Below are 17,731 nucleotides of genomic sequence, written 5' to 3' on the forward strand. Positions count from 1 at the left end.
CATATTGCCGGTGTTCACACTGAACTTGGGCAGTTCATCGTAGGATCTGTGGATGGCTCGACTGTATTAGAAATTTCTGATGCTGCCTGTGTTGTGCCTAAGTGCTTCGACGACCATAGTCCCGAAGGAGCTGCTGCGTTTTATTGCTGGAGGAACTCTGGAAACTCTTCTTCGCCTGCGATCGGACCGGCTCTCGTATTGCAATAACGGTATCGACTACACTGAAGGCGCTTCCGAAGAAAGAACTCTGCCGTCCAGTCGAGCGGAAAAACTTCCGATAGCCGCTGCCTCTCTCTCTCTCTCTCTCTCTCTCTCTCTCTCTCTCTCTCTTCCTCTACGAGACACTCGCGAAAAAAGCGTTCGTCTGAGTACCTTTTGAATATGGAAAAAACTTAAAGGCCATCTAATTGCTTCCGCCTCGCATTTTAGTTGTCCTGCCGACCTCATCTAACTTTGTAGCCCGTATTGGTAACGCTTTCTACTGTGGGTGGGATCGTGTTTGACCAATAGGTAATTGGTTCGATTCCTGGATGTTGAAAGCATTTTGGAAAAAAATAGGAGCAGAGGATTGGACGGCGTAAAGTGGCTCGAGGCGGCGTCCCGAGCTAACTTGTCGTTCCTGTCCACTGTGTCTCGTGGGGTGAAGGCATGTGATACTCTTGACCTGTCTGGTAGATGTGTACGTCAAGCTCTTCCTTCCCCTTGATGGAACTGGAGAGAAGTAGCAAAGTGCTGGCATCGGGCTTCGCTCTAGCTTTTTTCAATGTCCGAACACACCACGACGCTAGACTGTACAAGATATAAACACATTCGTTCTTAAGGGAAAACTCGCCCAAGTGTGTACATGGAGCCGGCCAGGGTGACCGAGCGGTTCTAGGCGCTACAGTCTGGAGCCGCGCGACCGCTACGGTCGCAGGTTCGAATCCTGCCTCGGGCATGGATGTGTGTGATATCCTTAGGTTAGTTAGGTTTAAGTAGCTCTAAGTTCTAGGGGACTGATGACCTCAGAAGTTAAGTCCCATACTGCTCAGAGCCATTTGAACCATTTTGACACTGGGGCGTTCAGTGGGAGAAAATGAGCTCACTGGCATAGCTGAATAAGTTAAAACGCGTATGTATACCGCACAGTAATGCGATGAAAACTGGTTAGCAAACAAACAGTACAGATAAATTTGGTTGAAGTTAAAGCGTCGCTTTACCTCGGAGGATGTCTCCCGCAGTCGGAGACGAAACGTCAGGGGAGAGTTTTATACATCGACCACGTCCTATCAGCCCGGAATTTTTAAGTGAATTCCGATTGTTCGACCGTTGCGGTTAGCGGGCCGTGTCCTTTGGTGAGAGGCTACAACATCCAACGATTATTAGCTGAGCTTGGTTTAATAGTGTGAAAATTTATGTCGATCTGGGTGATACATGGCAACATTTTTTTAAATGTAATTTTTGAATGCGCATTGTCTGTTCTTTTGAAAGTACAAACATCACGCAGATCCAGCAGCTGTGTAACACTATATGTAAATTGAAGGGGGATCACTGCTGTCAGCTTCTAACAATACCACCACTTGCAAAGTAGGTTAGAAATCAGATTAATAATGCTGCTCACGCAGCATATGTTCGCTCTATCGGGCAGCAACAAAGTTATTGACTGTGGATGGTATCGTCAGAATGGAAGTAATGAAGTCACTGAAAAAAAGACATTAATTTTGGCACTTATGTTGAATGGATTCCCACGTAGATTTCGTCGAAGTTGTTATGGCTCATCTTGTGGATTCACGGGTGATTCCACTTTGACTGCTAGAAGGTCCGGATCTGTATTTTATCAATATTTGAAGACCTAACAAATGCGTATTTCAGGAAATTCTTAATGATCAAACAATCCCAGATCAGAACAATGATATGGTAGAAATAATTTTTGACTTGGTGTTCACGATCCACATTTTTTTTAAACTTCTTGTAAATTCACATATACTTCTTCTTAATTGCACATCGTCAAGAAAACAGTTTTGTATCAATCTTCCTATATTTAATGTCCACTTTAACCAACACAAGACTTGACTGTTCTTTTACAAAGCGAAATAACAACTTAACTTCTGCAAAGTGAAAGAAACGGTTACAAGTAAGTCAGAGATTATGACAGTCTCACAGAAATGAATACACACAAGAACCAATCACTATAATATATCGATACATCGGAGTACCTATACAATAATAAAACCAAATGTGAATATTGTCACAAAAATATGTCTGTCACTTCGCAGGAAAGTAGTACGATATTACTGGTATCTAGAACTGGGGTTGGAGTGCCGTAATGGTCACGTAAATAAAGAACCATTACAAGCTGCAGCGGGACATTACGCGGAATCAGCAGCGACGAGCGAAAATGTGTACCGGCTCGGTACTCGAACCCGGGATCTCCTGTTTACTAGGCAGGTGTGGTAACTACTGCTCGTCGTCGCTGATTCCGCTTAATGTCCCGCTACAGCTGATAGCGGTGATGCCTCTTCAATTTACATATAGTGTTTCACAGCTGCTGGATCTGCGTGGTGTTGCTCTATCGAAGGGACAGACACTGCACATACAAATAACTGAAAAGCCTGTCTGGGTAATGGATCCGCTTTCTTCAGTGCGATTGTCCGACCACCTGTGGGAATCTGTAAGTAGCGAATTCTAGTATAATGGACAGAGTCTGCAAGTAGGTGATTCTCTATGGGAGTGTGGATAGGTCGTGAGGCGTACCGAGATAGTCCGTGCAGTCGCTATGAAGCTTTTTCCCGGATGGCGCAGTGGTTACCGCATCTATGGTTCAAAAAAAAAAAAAGGGTCTGAGCACTATGGGACTTAACATCTGTGGTCATCAGTCCCCTAGAACTTAGAACTACTTAAACCTAACTAACCTAAGGACATCACACACATCCATGCCCGAGGCAGGATTCGAACCTGCGACCGTAGCAGTCGCGCGGTTCCGGACTGAGCGCCTAGAACCGCTAGACCACCGCGGCCGGCGTTACCGCATCTGCCTCGTAAGCAGGAGATCCCGGGTTCGAATCCCGGTCCAGTGCAAACTTTCGCTCGTCACCGCTGATTCCGCTTAATGTCCGCTGCCGCTGATAGCAGTGATCCCCAATGAATTTACATTTTCTTTTCATTTATGGTTTATTACATTAAGGTTCATTCTCAAAAAATAATGGACCATATTCCAACATATTATTTGTTACATTAAAATTTAAATTTATTGCAGAGATTGTGTTTTTACAGTGATTTTACTACCAGACTTCTACAAAACAATAAATTCCTGTGTTAATTAGCCCTGTGGCCTAATCCCAGCACGTTACCTTCTATAGGGGTGAAGACCCGAGCGGGCTGCTGTCCAAACCACTGCTCTAAGCTACTAGTTATTACATTCTTTATTTAATTACTCTACTATTCTACTCGTCCATCTACTGCGTCGCTATCTCGTGGTCGTGTGGTAGCGTTCTCGCTTCCCACGCCCGGGTTCCCGGGTTCGATTCCCGGCGGGGTCAGGGATTTTCTCTGCCTCGTGATGGCTGGGTGTTGTGTGATGTCCTTAGGTTAGTTAGGTTTAAGTAGTTATAAGTTCTAGGGGACTGATGACCGTAGATGTTAAGTCCCATAGTGCTCAGAGCCATTTTATTGCGTCGCTGCAGCACTATTACAACCACTGTACTGTCCTACTAACTACCAATCGCTGCTATCTACTTCTGTACCTACATCTGTCATGGTGGGTATATGGATATGAGGCTACCATCAACAACAGGACCTCTCCAGCTAGCCGCGTCCTGTCCAAGACAGCCCGTGGTGACAGGCTAATCAGACGAACAACAAAGGTGACGGTGGCGCGGCAGCTCTCCTTTCTACTATTCCGGTCAGCTGATAAATAGGGAAGGTAGCACTCCCGCCTCCGTCTCCGTCTTCGTGTCCTGTCCAGTAAGTGCTGGGTGGACTGGTAACCTCATATTCCGCCAGCGCCGTTCATAATTGAGCGATTGTGTACTGAGGAGAGAAAGTCATGGGATGACCGTAGTATCACGTGTACAAGGTACACGGAAGCGCCAAACAAACTGGTATAGGCATGCGTATCCAAATACAGAAATATGTAAACGGGCAGAATACGGCGCTGCGGTACGCAGCGCCTATATAAGACAACACGTGTCGGGCACAGTTGTTAGATCGGCTACTGCTCTTACAATGGCAGGTTATCAAGATTTAAGGGAGTTCGAATGTGGTGTTATAGTCGGCACACGAGCGATGGGATACAGCATCTCCGAGATAGCGATTAAGTGGGAATTTTCCGTACGACCATTTCACATCGCTGTGGCCGGAAAAAGGTCCTGCAAGAACGGGACCAACGATGACTGAAGAGAATCGTACAACGTGAGAGAAGTGAAACACTTCTGCAAATTGCTGCAGATTTCAGTGCTGGGTCATCAATAAGTGTCAGCGTGCGAACCATTCAACGAAACATCATCGATGTGGGCTTTCGGAGCCGAAGGCCCACTCGTGTATCGGTAATGACTTCACGACACAAAGCTTTACGCCTCGCCTGAGCCCGTCAACACCGACATTGGATTGTTGATCACTGGAAACATGTTGACTGGTCGGACGAGTCTCGTTTCAAATTGTATCGAGCGGATGGACTCGTACGGACATGACCCTGCATGTTAGCAGGGGACTTTTAGAGGCGGTGGAAGTTCTGTAATGGTGTGGGGCGTGTGTAGTTGGAGTGATACGGGACCCGTCTAGATACAATCCTGACACGTGACACGTACGTAAGCATCCTGTCTGATCAACCGCATCCATTCATGTCTATTGTGTATTCCGACGGACTCGAGAAATTCCAGCAGGACAATGCGACACCCCGCTCGCCCAGAATGGCTCCAGGAACACTCTTCTGAGTTTAAGCACTTCCGCTGGCCACCAAACTCCCCAGACACGAACATTATTGGGCATATCTGGAATGGCTTTCAATGCGTGGTTAACAAGCGATCTGCACCCCCTCGTGTTCTTACGGATTTATGGAACGCTCTGCAGGATTAATGGTGTCAATTCCCTCCAGCACTATTTCAGACATTAGTGGAGGCCATTCCACGTCGAGGTGTGGGACTTTTGCGTACTCACTGGGGCCCTACATGGTATTAGGCAGGTGTACCAGTTTCTTTGGCTCTTCACCGTATAAAAGGGCAGTTCATTGACGGAGTTCTCATTTTTACTCAGGTGATTCATCTGAAAAGGTGTCCAACGTGATTATGGACGCACAACGCGAATTAACAGACTTTGGATGCGGAATGTTAGTTGGAGCTAGACGCATTGGACATTCCATTTCGGAAAACGTTAGGTAATTGAATATTTCGAGATCCACAGCGTGAAGAATGTACCGAGAATACGATATTTCAGGCATTACCTTTCACCACAGATAACGAAGTGACCGATTATGTTCACGTAATGACAGAGAGCAGCGGCGTTTACTTAGAGTTGACAATGCTAGCAGAAAAGCGCGAAATAACCGCAGAAATCAATGTGGGACATATGACAAACTTATCCACTAGGACAGGATGCGAAATTTGGCGTTTATGGGCAGCAGAGTGACTTTGCTAACAGCACGACATCACCTGCAGCACTTCTGCTGGGCTCGTGACCCTACCTGGTCACACGAGTCTCGATTTCAGTTGGTAATAGTTGATAGTATGGTTCGACTGTGGCACAGACCCCACGAAACCATGTAGTCAAGTTGTGAACAAGGAGCTGTGCAAGCAGATGTTGGCTCCATAATGGTTCAAATGGCTCTGATCAGTATGGGACTTAACATCTGAGGTCATCAGTCCCCTAGAACTTAGAACTACTTAAACCTAACTAACCTAAGGACATCACACAAATCCATGCCCGAGGCAGAATTCGAACCTGCGACCGTAGCGGTCGCGAGATTCCAGACTGAAGCGCCTAGAACCGTTCGGCCACACCGGCCGGCGCTCCGTAATGGTCAGAGCGGTGTTTACATGGCATGGCCTGGGTTCTGTAGTCCACCTGAACTGATCATTGACTGTAAATGGTTATGTTGTGCAATTTGGAGACCATTTGTAGCCATTCCTGTACTACACGTTCCCAAACAACGATGGAATTTTTATGGATGACAATGAGCCTTGTCACCAGGCCACAGTTGTTCGCCATTGATTTGAAGAACATTCTGAACAATTCGAGCAAATTATTTGTCCACCTTCGAATATTTGTGGGATGCTATCGTTCGTATACAAAATCCTGCACCGGCAACACTTTCGCACTTACGGATGGCTATCGAGGCGGCATGGCTGATCATTTCTGCGAGGGACTTCCAATGATTTGTAGAGTCCACGCCACGTCGAGCTGCTGCACTACGCCGCGGAAAAGGAGGACCGACGCGATATTAGGAGGTATCCCATGACTTTTGTCACCTCAGTGTGTGTTCATTCGTATAGTGGAATAGTACAGATGTTCAGATACTTTTTATTTAGAACTACAAATGCTGACATCAGGTTATTCCCTTTAACTATAGCTTTGGCGGTCACCGTCAAGCTGCGAATCTAGTCCCCCTTGAGAGCGTCGTTAATGTATGCATATTCCATCCACTTGTTCTTCTAATAATTTCCGACAGGATTCCAGAAATAAAGAATAAATTGGCTCGGTGAACTGTTAAACAGGGCGTACTTGTGGACTTCTCATGGGACGGGGAATAATTTCAGATCGTCCAGCAGTCTCGCCCCTAGACCAAGGGCCGCTCCGAGCAGCAGGTTCAGCACGCCGTTTCCAGCACACTGGTCTCCATCAGCAGCCTCATCGACCGATGATTTCAGCTAGCCTGCCTCAGCAAGTGGACCGCGCACTCCAGAGAACCGGAAGCATTCCTCGCCTGAGTTTCCACCACGAAGGCCAAGGATCCACTCCCACCCAGGTAATGGGTGCCCTCCGCCACACACCGTTGGGTGGCTTGCGGAGTATCAATGTAGATGTAGAATGGGGCCGGTCACCCAGCCCTTCGGAGGTCTGGATCCACGTAGGCGATGTTACCACTCCCCGAGTTTGGCGGAACACACTACAGAGACACTTCGAGGCACCCTTGTCGGCTTGGGCCAGGATCACAGATCGACAAAGCAGGTCGTCGGTAAGCAGGGACACACATGTTGCGTGTCCTTGCATGTTGCGAATCACCGACCAGCGAACGGAAGTAGCGCCCTAAGCCACCAGTCAACCACAGAGGCACAGTTATTGTGCCCCTCAAGAAGCTTTCGCTTCAGGTTGGGGTGTTTTACGTACTGTCGTGACGGGAGTTTAACGTCCTTCCTTTACAAGATAACGCTCACCTGTCTACGGCCTGGAAGGTGTGAGAGATGGAACCCACATCTTCCGGTGAGTTTGGCTTCACCAGAGGTTGCGCGTTGACTCTTGACTGCTTAGCAGCTTCTTCCCAGGTTACGTCTCACTCAACCCGGATAAACGGAGGCTCTCGACACATACACGGGTAACACCTGCGCCCTCTAGCTACCCCCCAGCCCCCCCTCCTTTTGCCAACTAAACGGGAGCCAGTGCAAGCAGTGAGAGTTGCACTCTTGCGAGCTCGCCCTGTTGATGTCATGCGTGAACGACGATTCCCGTGTTGATTTCTCCTCATTTATGAGGGGCATACAGAGTGCTTGGGCCTCGACAAGGTCACAGGGTAGATCATTATGGTCCCTGCCCCGCTCTGGTTCTTCTGAAGCCGCTCGGCTACTTAGGACGTTTTCTAAGCCCTTGGAATCAGAAAGATTCCTGTCAGTTTTAACCTGGTTAAAGAGAGGCAACGCAGCTCACCTTGAGGCCCAATAGAAAGACAGACCGTGACGCGTACGTCACAGCACGTGACACTGCAGGTCCTACGAGTGCCAGCAGCCGTCTCCGGCGGGAGCGAGTACTGTTCGAGGTGAGTTCAACACTTCTTGACTGCGTATTTAAAAACATTCAAGTCATCGATAGCACACGACAAAATTAAGACTTTTAGTAGGTACCTTTTCAATTAAACATTGATTTCAAGTGGGCCCTCACGGAGCCGAGCGTTTGCGAATGTGGCGGACAAGCCGACTAGTATGACATCACGTTCGTTGCATAGCCTGTATATCTCATTGAGCCGTGGCTGTCTCGAGCCATGCTTGTCTTGGGTTAAATCTTGGTTGAAGTCCTGTGGTTTTACTTCCCTTGCAGTTATCGCGATAATGTTGCTGTCCTCTCCGTGAGTGGCAGCAGCAGCGTTTATCGATACTAGTACTGCTGTACTATCTTTGGTGTGGCGAATATAGTTTCCGGCTGGGCGGTGTGTGACCAGTCGGTCGGTTGGCGTGGAGCAGCAAGGAAGTCTCCGTCGCCCGGACTCTGGTCGGGGTCGCTGGCGTCGTGTACGCGCGGTTGGAGCGTGAGGAGCTGCTTGCGAGTACTATGAAGTTCGTCGCCCACCGATCTTGGACGTGAAAGTTGAGTCCTCACTTAACCTACTATCGAGCCTCAACTGCTTACATTTCTTCGTTTGATCCTAGTTGTCGCTTTTGGGAGCATTCCGTGAGCGACAACGTGTTTAACTTAATTTATTCCCTGTTATTGAAGTTGACCAGCGGTGTCTTCTGCCTTGCGGCCGTTGACGTTCCGGTTACCTGCCCTGGTCGTTGACGTATTTTTCGACAGTATATTTTCCTCATCGTATTATTGTTGTCCAGCGCGGCTTGTAGTTAGACAGCCGAGGTGTTGTTGGTCGTTGTGGGCGCCAATATTCTGTGTGTCGTTGAATTGAAATCTTGTGGTCATTTTGCTGGTTGCGTGGAGCGGAACTGATTCTGTTAATTGGTACGTCGGCTGTCTGTCAGTTGAGTTGCCTTCAGATTAAGAAGTCATTGGACAGGCTGTCTGTCTCACCTAAACGGGCGTTAGGGTTACAATCCCAGGCCGACCCTTGGAAACTTCTGCGTGTTACTTCCTCGTGTGTTACATAGTAATTTCTCTGTCTGCGTTTTAGTTATTTGGTTGATGTATGGCCTTCATCCGAGTATCAATATGTCTTATTTTGATGTTCTTGTCTGCCCTTAAGGCATGAGATTGTTATTCTTTATAGCGGCCTTCAGCCGAATTTTGTATGAAATATTTTAAGATAGGGGCCTTCTACCTTTTAAAATTGAAACTCTTCTTTCTAGGGCTTGAGCCGTTAAATTATTTGCTGATGTGCGCCCTTCAGCCGACTTCTAATATCTCTTAAATTAATGTTCTTGTCTTGCCCTAAAGGCATAAGATTGTTATGCTTTAGGGCACAGTGGCGTTATGTTCAGCTGTTCCGGCATAGACGACAACCACGTCACAGTTCTTTTAGATCTGCGCATAGTCGCCTACGAGGAACCGAAACCTTCCTCGTTACAGAGAAAGATACTTGCCGTGTGAGTATGCAAAAATATGCGATGGGGCAGAAGATCTCAGGAAACTGCATGCTTGGTTCAAATGGCTCTGAGCGCTATGGGACTTAACATCTGAGGTCATCAGTCCCCTAGAACTTAGAACTACTTAAACCTAACTAACCTAAGGACATGACACACATCCATGCCCCAGGCAGGATTCGAACCTGCGATCGTAGTAGCAGCGCTGTTCCAGTCTGAAGCGCCTAGAACCACTCGGCCACTCCGGCCGGCTACCGCGAGCTTCACAATCACGCTTGCGCAAGCATTAGTTCATCAGAAAATGTCGAGCTGAGATTACAATGTGCTGTCTTTGGCAACCAGTTTGTCTGTGTTAAAAAAAAAAAAAAAAAGAAAAAAAAAAAAACCAAAAGAAAAAATGCGAGATGTGGAGTAAGGAGTGGTTAAAGAACGAGAAGCTATTCCCATGTTAACTATTCGTGGTAGACACGCTATGGAAACTATCTCATAGCACAGTTGATTTTCTTCTCTCTTTCTCTATGTACTAATATGTTATTTGATTTGACCTACAGTAAAATATAGCCTTAAAAATAACCTTTAAAAAATGTAATTTTAAAGAACCAAATGAAAATTAAATCAAGCCAGATCACTGACAAATGCTTGCAGAAGCCTCCCTATACTTGGTGCACACACTCAGTCATACACATGCTTGAACCCTTGCACAAGAATGCATAATCGAAATTCTATCACGCATCAAGCTGCTTGTACAGTCCTGACGATTGCACGCATTTATCCTACACACTCGCAACCACGCTTAGGCAAGCACGCTTGTGCAAGCGTGCTTGTCAAACATGCAGTTATGTGTGGGGCCGCCTTTACACCCAACTCGTAACAATCGATCCGCCAGTAGCCGATGGGTAGCACGATCTCTGAACGCAACACGAACAACTCTTTTTGGTGAGCTTATAACAGTTCGTCCATATCTGTCACAGAGGTTTCAGTCGGAGTGGAACTTGCAGATAGGTTCCTACAACCAAATGCAGAAAACGGCCACGTTCCTGCTTTAATATCGGTTACGAACGAGGTCATGTTTATTAGAGAGGGTATGTTTTATGGTTGAATGGGATGACGGATATTTTCGTGCACTAATGTTGCGATCGCGTCCGCACGAGTACGCAACGTTTTTTCAATATGTCCTCCCACAGTTCCTCCGTTGAGTATTCGTCAACTGATGTAGTTTCAACATGACGGAGCGCCAGTGCACCTCGCGTTCCACACTGCGGTGACACAAGTCATGGGAAAGATATACATATGGTGATAGTGTCGCGAATTTTTTTCTTTTCTTTTCTCTCTCTCTCTCTCTCTCCCTCTCCTTCTAAGTCATTCGGTGATATCTTAACACATTTCCTATCATTCTGCCCCTTCCCCTTGTCAGTGTTTTCCACACATTCCTCTCCGATTCTACCCAGAACCTCCTCATTCCTTACCTTATCAGTCCACCAAATTTTCAACATTCGTCTGTAGCACGACATCTCTAATGCTTCGATTCTCTTCTGTTCCCGTTTTCACACAGTCCATGTTTCACTACCATAATATACTGTACTCCAAACGTACATTCTAAGAAATTTCTTCCTCAAGTTAAGGACTATGTTTGGTACTAGTAGACTTCTGTTGTCGAGGAATGCTCTTTTTGCCAGTACTAGTCTGCTTTTGATGTCCTCGTTTCCATCTCACAGTCACAAACAGTCGACTTGGGTAGCTTTAGAAGCGTTGAAACGTCCCTGATCGATTTGTTGCTCTGATGACATTCAATGACTACTCCACTTACTGAAGTCTCGTGACCTACCCCTTTGCTGTTACTGCTTCTCTACTGACAAACGAAACACATCCCGCTTGTTTTAACACTGGCGGGACTACCTCTATTCCGCGTGACAGAGGATTGCCCACATCCTTTTTCCAGATAGTGGATTTAGTCCGAGAGTTGTTGAACTACTGTGTTTTGTTTTGGACGTTTCGGTGGCTGAATATAACAGGCTTTGTCACGGATTTGATGTTTTATTATTTTATTTAGCATATGGCTCATAGAATTATATTTTACAAGTACACAAAATTAAGTTGATACAAGAACAGACGCAATGATATGAAACCGTAGAAGGAGATACGTCAATATACATGTATGCATAGGTAATAATGAAAATTGGAGAATTGACAGTTGCTAAAAGAAGTTTAGATAGCCAGCTATGGACACCTCAAGACTCCAGCCAATTAGTTTCTGCAGGTGTTGCGTCTACGAAGTCATTCCAAGTAACTATGGAATTTCTCTTTGGACAGTGTTTGTTCCGAAGCTCCGCAATTAATTCCCCACTTACATAACGTAACTGATACAACATGGATATTGGATACATTATTACTCTGTAGCGAGTACTTTAGACCACCGGTCCCTTATGCCAAAATACTCAGATAAAAATCCAATACATCATCCTAAATTTTGACGATCTAGATCAGGTTGCATTTACGTTGTCAGCGCCGCATGACTGACCTTGTCTGCCTTCATTCAGTTCTTCGAACCGAATATTATGGCCGGACCACAAACTTTATGGCGCACCGCTCTAATCTTCCCCCCCGCTTCGGCTCGAATTTTACGACTGTTGAGAGAGATTTTAATTTGAAGGGACGGCAAATGCTATATCCAAAAGCCGTTTCCTCTACCCTGTGTAGCACCAGTAAAATCCACTCGCACACTCGCACAAAGCTAGCTGAATTTGGTGTAACCCGAGTTCGTTAATGGGACTATATACTTCACCCCTTTATGTCAATCTTAATCAGTTACTATTGTTTCATACATCCAATGAAAATGCGAATCGGATTTCGTTGGCTATCTACCGCGTTAGTGGAACACGATTTTTTTTAAAATGACAACCTTGTCAATGAGTGTCAAATGAGTAAGAGAATAAACATTTTTTAAAAAATAATGAAACTTTACTGAAAACGTTTCTTGAAGCTGAGAAATATTCGTCACAGGAAAATCGTTGATGAAAATTAGAAGAAATAGCTCAGATTGTATTACACGTTACTTACGAAGAATGACATATGCACTTGGCCGCCATTTCCGATACAAAACAATAGTTGTAAACATATGGTTAAGACTGGAAGGTATTGTAAAAGGAGGACACTTGATCTATTGCATTTTGGTGCATGAAATGTACTAAACAGAGTGCGGCTCCACAATTTCTTTTAAATCAAATGTGCTGTGCTGTGGAGCGATCGCCGTAATTGGAAATTCTAATTGCAGAGTGTAGGCACTGTTATTGTACCAGGATGACCGGTTTCAACAGCCTTACGGTGTCATCACCTGATCTTATGGAACTTGTTATGAAATTGCCATGTTACATTACAGGAAGTTAAAGCACAAAAAGCACTTCACACATATACACACACACTATGTGATCAAAAGTATCCTGACACCTCGCTGAAAATAATTTACGAGTTCGTGGCGCCCTCCATCGGTAATGCTGGAATTCAATATGGTGTTGGCCCATCCTCGCAGGCATACGTTCCATCAAGTGCTGGAAGGTTTCTTAGGGAATAGCAGCCCATTCTTCACAGAGTGCTGCACTGAGAAGAGGTATCGATGTCGGTCGGTGAGGCCTGAAACAAAGTCGACGTTCCAAAACATCCCAGAGATGTTCTACAGGATTCGGGTCAGGACTCTGTGCAGGCCAGTCCATTACAGGGATGTTATTGTTGTGTAACCTCTCCGCCACAGGCAGTGCGTTATGAAGAGGTGCTCGATCGTGTTGGAAGATGCAATCGCCATTGTCGAATTGCTCTTCAGCAGTGGGAAGCAAGAAGGTGCTTAAAACATCAATGTAGGCCTGTGCTGTGATAGTGCCACGCAAAGCAACAAGGGGTGCAAGCCCCTTCCATGAAAAACACCACCACACCATAAGACCACCGCCTCCGAATTTTACTGTTGGCACTACACACTGTGGCAGATGACGTTCACCAGGCATTCACCACACCCACACCCTGTAATCTGATCGCCACACTGCGTACCGTGATTCCTCACTCCACACAACGTTTTTCCACGGCTCAATCGTCCAATGTTTTCGCTCCTTACACTAAGCGAGGCGTCGTTTGGCATTTACCGTCATGTGTGGCTTATGAGCAGCCGCTCGACCATGGAATCCAAGTTTTCTCACCTCCCGCCTAACTGTCATAGTACTTGCAATGGATCGTGATGCAGTTTGGAATTGCTATGTGATGGTCTGGATAGATGTCTACCCATTAGACATTACGACCCTCTTCAACTGTCGGCGGTCTCTGTCAGTCAACAGACGAGGTCGGACAGTACGCTTTTGAACCGTACGTGTCCCTTCACGTTTCGACTTCACTATCACATCGGAAACCGTGGATCTATGGATGTTTAGAAGTGTGTATATCTCGCGTATAGACATATGACATAAATGACACCCAGTCACCTGACCACGTTCGAAGTCCTTGATTTCCTCGGAGCACCCCATTCTGCTCTCTCATGATGTCTAATGACTACTGAGGTCGCTGACATGGAGTACTTGGCAGTAGGTGGCAGCACAATGCACCTAGTACGAAAAACATATGTTTTTCGGGGTGTCCGGATACTTTTGATTATATAGTGTCTCTTGATAAAAATCCATTTGAGGAAATGCACACAGGTGATAAAATGCACAAACCTGCTAGAATCCTCGTAAAATCCATACTTGATGGCGACTAACTTGACTTTCCCAAGCTTGCCGCACAGCACTACCCTGCTGGCGTAGTGCTAACATAGAGGCAGCAGGTCCACAACGGAGTTACCTGTCTCGCCGCTGGATGGCATGCACACGGTCTCACCAACTAGTTAGATCTGTAGATAATCCAGAGTGATCGAACCATATAATGTAATTAAAAATGTGCAACAGACTAAAGAATAAACGATAATTGTTTTAAATATCAGTACAGCTGCTGATTCTCTAGAGACCAATGAGTCGGCTATAGTGCTTGACTTTCGTCTACACCTTCAGTTACGCAGAAAGCTTCGTATACAGCGTATGAAATTCAGCTAATTATTGCGTTCCACTCGTACGCCTTGAATGGGAGAATACGTAAGTATCTTTCTCCGACCTCGGAGGACCAAATGCAGTTCATACGGGTTCGGGAATCGGTAACTGCAGAGGGAATAAACAAGACATCATTTTATGTTTGGCTTTACATTTATTCCGGTAAAATGGCGGTTTTCAGTTCCCACAATGATTCCTGCCGGGGGTGAAGTATGCGTAGAATGAATTGAATCCGAAACTCTCATTATGAGCGGAGAGCTGGTAATTTGGTGGCGTGACGTCACAGCGCACAGTACTTGGGCGGACAATGCTACGCGAAGCTGGCGCCAGTCCATTGTGATGGGGCCGACCACGGTCCACCGCGCAGCCCATTGTTCGCGGCCGCCTCGTGGCTTCTTTCTGCGCACGCCACCACCTTTCCGAGCTACTCTCATCCCGGGAACCAGGTGTCGGCCAGGGAGGCTTGCCAACCCCGCTCGATGGCGTAAAATATGCGTGCGGCGGGTACATTTCTCTGCACGTGTGAGGGACCATAATTCATTAACAGTGCGTCCTCTAATTGAGACACATGGCCGCAAGTCAGTTATATAAACGTCACTTTACGGGTCTGAGATGCCTGACAAAAAAAAGTGAAACAACCAGATAACATCGGTGAATTTCAATGTAAAGCCGTCGGCACACGGACCGTGCATCCGAACGTTGAGCGTGCCGAGTTTCTGAAGTCACAGCGTGGAATAGCACGCTCGGGAGTCTTTCCGACCGTGCAGAGCAATATCTGGCGTGTCAGATATTCTGAGCGTGCGTCTGAGCGTTGACCAATGAGATGGTACAATGCCACCTACGTCACAAGCACGCCGTCTCCCTTCAGTACAGAGTTGCGAGGCGCCATCTTGGCATTCATTTCAAGCCTATATGTATATATGCCGTTTCTGAGCACCAGCAAATTGAGAATCGCTGGAAAACCCGTTGTTAACTGTTGATTCGTTCCAATAAAAAATGAGAAACATCATATTCGTGGCAAAAGAATTATTGTAGCTTGCGTATTATGAGAGTAATTCGAAAGGAGTGACATACTGAAGATCCACCCAAAACGTGTTGTTCTTGGTACAATTTGTTATAATTAAATTTCAAATAGTAACATATCTACGATTAAGGTTTACAGCAAGGGGTAACATAGTATGATTACATGTAAGCTGTCTGATGTTGGTTCAGCGTTAGGGCCGGCACGGTAGCTCAGCGTGTTCGGTCAGAGAGCCGGTTGACCTCTGTAATGAAAAAACTGAGCGGAAGGATCAACCACCGAAGTTCAACAGGATGTCTTGCGACGTCCGCAACGACCAAACACAACCATCAATAACGAACAAAAAAAAGCGTAATTAGTACTGTCACTGTCCTGAAAAGAGTTGTCAGCTAGGGCCGGTGGTTCGCGTCTTGACACTGGCGGTTTTTTTTCCCTAACATTCGCGTTTTTATTAGGTTCTGATGCTTTATTATTAGTTTAATATAAATTTATACTATAATATTTGATGTTATGTAAATATAAGTTCACCTCTTTTTGAGGGGTGACTTTGTTCGATTGGCTTACTCTACAGGACAGCTTGCGCTACTTGTATAAACATATTTTGCTCCTTTTTCTTTTACGCTTCCCAATTCACATGTTGCAAAGGTTCTGCTACTGGGTAGGAACAGTGATCAAGTAAGACTGGCCTTGGGGTTATACTAAAATGTGGGAATGATGAAATAATGTTTATCTTATGCGGAGAAGTGTTCCAAATTTGTACCGGACTGTTTGTAATGGAACTTTTATTAGCCTGTGTCCTTCTTGATTGAACATGGTACTTTCCTTTTCGTGGACGATGGAGGAAATGCGCGTTTTAATAGAGCTAGCGTGGGAATTTTACGCGCGCCCGTTGAGTAAACAGTGTGATTTACGAACTAGAAGCATCCCTCAACTGCCGCAGGAGTGCGTTGCGATCGCGTATACCACGTACCGTATGCACAAGTCGCATCGTTTCGGAGCGTTCAGCAGCACGTTGAACTTGGCACGCTCAACGTTAACGTTCGACAGCACGGTCCGTGTGGCGATGGTTTTAGTGTGTACACGTACAAACCAATAGCGGCTATGCAACTGATTATACATGGTGTTTCCATAAGAGCATGCAAACATGTACCAGGACATAGAGAATCCTCCACCGAACAATTTGAGATAGGGAACCTGGGGTCGGGGTAGCCAGCTTAAGGAGATATGGAAGTAAACTTGTCTACCGCTGTGTCTAGCATTACTGTTTTTCAGCTTATTTAATACTAACATGCTTACAAGTTTACGCATCCTGTGCTGTTTATTTACATGTACATTATTTCCTGCAAGGAGACAAGGAGGACGAAGCAGAGAACTAGGAAGTCAGGATGCTTTTTTGTTCACTTTGTCCATAGGGTGGCTTGTTCTATTTACATTTGCCCACGACAGAGTGTGCTATAATCAACTACAGATCCATTCATCATTACCCAGTGCTATTCAAAAATGTACAGTACAATACGACGGCGCAGTACCACTACAGTTTCGCAGAACTCACTGATATGCACCTTGTGTATGGGGAAGTACGTTGCAATGCTGTCGCTGCAGAAAGGCTGTACAGGAAACGATTTCCTAACATGCATCGTCCGTCCGACAAGTGTTTCTTTCTCTCGATCCACGAAAGAGGGAGACTGCTTCATTGGAAAGAAGAAACGAGGGACCTAGCAACATGAGGACGACACTCACACCCGATTTTGAAGAGGAGGTGCTGAAGCGTCTTGCAGCGGACCCCACTACAATTACTCGTCGTATAGCGAGTACGCTACGAACAACAACCACACCCATATCACCCACAACAAGTCCAGGTAATGCTTGTGACTGACTTTGTAGCAAGGGTCACATTGTGTCAGTTGTTGCTCCAACAATGGACTGCTTGAGATTTCCTCCAAATCATGCTTTTTACTTACGAGGCCTCATTTGATCGTGATGGTACTTCGAACAGCAGGAATAGCCACGTGTGGGATGAGGAAAACGCTCTCGGTGTAGTAGAGTCACACCATCAAGTATGTTTTGCTGTGAATATCTGGGCAGGCTTTGTAGGTGACGGTCTCATTGGGCCATATCTTCTACCTGGCCGTCTGAATGGTCAGCTGCACTTGAAATTCGTGCAAAGAGTTCTACCTGAGTTGTCGGAGAACGTGCTCTTGGCTGTTCGTGAGAGGATGTGA

Source organism: Schistocerca serialis, chromosome 7, assembly GCF_023864345.2.
Source record: "Schistocerca serialis cubense isolate TAMUIC-IGC-003099 chromosome 7, iqSchSeri2.2, whole genome shotgun sequence".
NCBI classification, from domain to species: Eukaryota; Metazoa; Arthropoda; class Insecta; order Orthoptera; family Acrididae; genus Schistocerca; species Schistocerca serialis.